The sequence below is a fragment of the Tupaia chinensis genome, unplaced genomic scaffold (assembly GCF_000334495.1).
Source record: "Tupaia chinensis unplaced genomic scaffold, TupChi_1.0 Scaffold000161_1, whole genome shotgun sequence".
NCBI lineage: Eukaryota > Metazoa > Chordata > Mammalia > Scandentia > Tupaiidae > Tupaia > Tupaia belangeri.
The window spans coordinates 1,813,663-1,817,996 of NW_006159632.1; the positions used below are offsets into that span (position 1 = coordinate 1,813,663).

Here is a 4,334-nt window from a genome sequence, read left to right on the forward strand (position 1 = left end):
GCCCACCTCAGCTGGTGCAGCTGTTTGGGATGATCTTTCCCTTTGGGCAGATAAAAGGCAAAATGCAGGTTTTTACCAAACCCTAACTTAGAAGTGCCAAAAGGGCAGGCCTGTGCCTTTTATACTTCCGGTGCCATCCCTCCACAGGTGCAGGGTGGCCACTCACTAAGACGTCAAAGCAGCGTGGGGGAGGCTCCTGCCGTCAGCCTGATGCCGCTGCGTGCCGAGGGCAGCTTTGCCCTGTGGTGTCTGGTCCTCTGCCCCAGTCACCTGGAGAGCCAGTACAACCTGTCCCCACAGTTCCGAAACGCCTCCTCACAGCAACATCCCACCGTGGCCATGCAGCAGGCCAAGATCTTGGTCCCATCCTAGTTCAGACTCCGCCTTGAGGTTCTTCAGTGAGGGACTGGACATCTTATGGAACGTGGCTTGGTTAAAAGTGACCACATGGAGCAGGGGCCAGCTACCTGTCCAGCTGCGCCTGGAGCAGAGGGAGAGAGCAGGTCCCTCCACCGCCCCCTGGCCTCCCAGTCCTCTCACACCCCCTCAGTGTGGCCTTGACTCATCGCACTGGGGAGAGGACCTTCAAACCCCGAGCTCCCATGCCAGCACTTGCACCTGCTGGTCTCTCTCCTGGGACAGTGCTTCTACAATTTAGCGGGCGTGGAGACCACCCAGGGGTGTGCTCCAACTCCAGGTCTGCCTCAGTGAGTCGGGCCTGTGATCCTGCAGTCCCCAGCCCCCAGGTGCTGCTGAGGCTGCTGGTCCACGTCCTCTTGCCCATCCCGCCCAAGCTGGCAGTAGTTTCTGGACATGGATTTGGTAGATCAAGACACACTCAACCATCAATACCTCAAAACAACCCCCTTCGAGAATCCAGCAGGCCGGCAACTCATTACCAACTGATTGGTCAAGAAAGGACATTAGAGATAAGCCAAATTGTTTTTTCTGTATCTTAAAAGGAAGGTTATTTAAATTCCAAAAAAGAGGGCATAGTTTCTGAACAAGGAACGGTCTTTTGACTGCAGTTAGCTCTGCGTTGATGTTTTTAGGATCTGCCCTAGACGGGCTAGGGGGCGGGCACTGAAAGCATTTAGGAACTGCCATGCTCAGAGCTACCGAGTATTTCCGTCTCCAGCCTGCACTCAGCCTTTGCAGGAAGCTTTTTCTGACCCTGGGGTGGGGCTGGTGTCTCTCCACGGCTGCAGAGAACCCCATGGGTGCTTCCACCTTCGCCCTCACCCTTGCCCCCGCCACTGTTATTGCCTGTTTGCTGTCTGGAGTCCCTGCCAATCTGGAACGCTTTCCAGCTGACTTAGACTTCCAAGGCCTCGAATGCAGCAAGGGCATGGAAATACTCAGTAATTGGATGAAAGCCAGAAATGATGATCAGTCTCGTGACCTGACTAATGGAGTCTGTGTGTGGCATCAGGTAGACTTACAGACTTTTTTCCCTCGTGGGAAGACTCCTTGCTAAAGCTAAAACTAGATTTTACAAGGAAATGCCAGATGGGTCTGCAGAGATTTCGAAGCCTGGCTCAAGCTGGGCCAAGCAGAGTCCTGGCCAGATCAGATGTATACTTTTACCCCCATATAACACAGAGCACGGTACTGCTGCTCACACTGCCATCCTGGGTTTTTTCTTTTCCTTTTTTTTTTTTTTTGCTATAGTGCCCATGCGCTCGTCAGAAAGACTGAGAGAGACAGAGAGACAGAAAACGAGAAATCACCTGCCAGGGGAGATGCCCATACCACAATCCCTTCTCCTCCATTCTCCTCTCGGGATCTTGGGCACGCACACACATGCACCCGGCATGCGTTTAAGCCACTGGGTCTGGGACTCGACCCGTGGTCGACTACATGGGAGTTTAGCAACATAGCCATTACACTAACTGCTGGTCATTTCTGTCCTGTGTTTTTTCTACACTTCACAAATCCATTTCCATTCCAGGGCATTGCAGCAGCCACTGACATTGTTCTACTTCATGTCAAAACAATGAATTTATCCTTTGAATTTTTTTTTAAATTTCAAACAGAATTTTCTCAGTTAAACCATTCATCCAAATATTGACTTCATAAACAGAACAGACTGCTGTCCTATGGCACCTAGAGTCTGAATGAGGGTAACAGTGAAAACCAGCGTAACAAGACGCGAGCTGAGGTGTCAGGAGCTGGCGGTGCAGTGCGAGAGCAGACACCTGGAATTACGGGAGTTGCCAAGCCAGCTCTCAGCAGCAAATCCCAAGTGGTAGGGAGCCTATGAATCTTCCAATAAAGGTACTTCAGGGGACACTTGCACTGGGGAACATTGAAGCACAGGGACCAGGGCGGAAGACCCTCTGGCCTACCCTTTGGGACAGCATCCAGGTAGGCCTCACCGAGGGTGAAGCCTGAGCAAATCAGGAGATGAGGGAGCTCTCACCACGGCTGTCTGGACGACAGGCATTTCGAGCAACGCGGCCTGCCAGTGCAAAGGCCTAATGCAAGGAGAGACCAGTGTGCCCACAGTGGTGGCGAGGAAGAGAGCAGGCTGGGGCAGCCGGGTGCTGAGAGCCTGGGAGGGTGCAGCCCCAGCCTTGCCTGAGGGGTATGGGAGCCATCGCGGGCGGGCTCTGGAGAAGAGGTGCGACACCTCATTTACTATCTATTTGTCACAAGTAATTTTAAAGGTATTGTTAAAGAATGATTAAATGTGAAATGGTATACAATTTTTTAATTTTTAAATTTAATTTTACAAATTAAAAAAATTACATGCATATTTTTAAAAATTTATTTATTTCTTCAGAGAGACATCCCCCACAGGGTCATCACGTCCACCCTGCCTGGCCAGCCTGGATCAGGTATGCTCAAGGGGGTTCCGCAACACAACCCTGATTCCTCTCCACCTGGGATCCCTCGCCCCAAATTGCGTATTTTTAAGCATTGATGTTATAATCTCATCTTAGAGTCCAATTTTAGAATCAAATTATTTGGAAAATTTCCCACTTTAAAAGTTTTCCAATGTGTGATATATAGTTAAGGGCTTTTATTTTCTTTTTCAAGTTTTCGATTACACATTTTTTGTGTCCATTTAAGCTCTTTTAAACCAGGTTTTATTTATTATGTATACTTCACATTGAACAAAATCCATACAGTAACAGTTTGGACACAACAGACATTCCTTGTGGTCTTTTACGAGTAATGTTTTGAGGGCCAGTTGTGTACCGCTGTCATATAGAATGTCTTACTCTCTTTAGAGCTCATGAAATCATGACATCTGTTATCTTCCACTCAAGGAAAACGGAAACTGGCCTGTTAGCATTTCTTTATTTGTTCTTTATAAAAATGGGGGTATTTTGAAGATTAGTGGTAGACGTTGATGCTGTAAGAATAGGCTCAGCTTTACACAGAATTGTGAAACCGGTCTAGTTTGGCTTCTTTGTCCTCTTTGAGTCCAGGGAAGTTCACCGAGATGTCTCCAGAACCCAGCACGGTTCCTATGCTGTGAGTAGGTGTTCATTATGTATTTGTTAAATGCCGATTTTTCTGAGGAATCACTCTCTTGTTAGGCACTTCCTACACTGGGCAATCTGCAGTATTTTCTTTAAAAGACTGCCTGCCAGAGGACGTGGGCAACTCTGCCCTGATTGGAACTGTTAATGGTTAAACACCAGACGTCAGGGAGAGAGATTCTGAAGTGAGGAATTTTCTCTGAGATCCCCTCCAAACCACATCAATGGGCAGCTAGAGTATTTACTTCTCTTGTCCTTGGGTCAGATTGGAGTTTGCGGAATTAAGAGTTGCAAGCAGTCTTAGGACATAATATCCGGAATTACTTCTATTTCTTCATTCCTGTGCACAAAATAACAGAAGTTGTTTCTACAGCCATTTCCGTGAATGTGCAGACGATCTGCTTATGGTATGTATCCTTCCATAGGACCTGAAGAGGTGCAAACCAGACACATGACACTCGCGCCGTGGCCTCTGACACACGGTGCAGTGCCCGGGTGAGGGGCTGCGCGCCAAACCGCCCGTACACAGAGCGTCTGAGCAGGGCGGGGGCGCCGGGCGCGGGGCAGCGGGCACCGACTGAGTCCCAGCGGCCTGGCGAGGCCCTGCAGGTCCCTGCAGGAAGCCCGAGGTCAGCTGCCGGCAGGGCCTGGACCAGGCCCCAGCGGAAGGCCGGGGTCTCCGCGGAACCCTCCTCCCCCCGCCCTGGACCTCGCAGCTCCTCTGCCGTCACCCCCACCCTACACTGGGCCAGGTGACAGCCTAGGGTGAGTAGAGGAGGCGACGTGCGCCTGTGCTCAACTCACTACGAATGTCTTTCTCGAGACAGAGACAGACGGCAGGGA

General features: G+C 50.3%; 1 long non-coding RNA gene across 1 annotated transcript; it reads right to left on the reverse strand.

Moving 5' to 3' along the window:
• Positions 1-3,075: 3,075 nt before the first annotated feature.
• LOC114007363 (uncharacterized) lies at positions 3,076-4,333 on the reverse strand. The gene is made up of 2 exons (XR_003548993.1): positions 4,296-4,333; positions 3,076-3,919 (listed from the first exon to the last, which is right to left on the reverse strand). It is a non-coding gene; the product is annotated as an uncharacterized LOC114007363 (long non-coding RNA).
• Position 4,334: the final 1 nt, after the last annotated feature.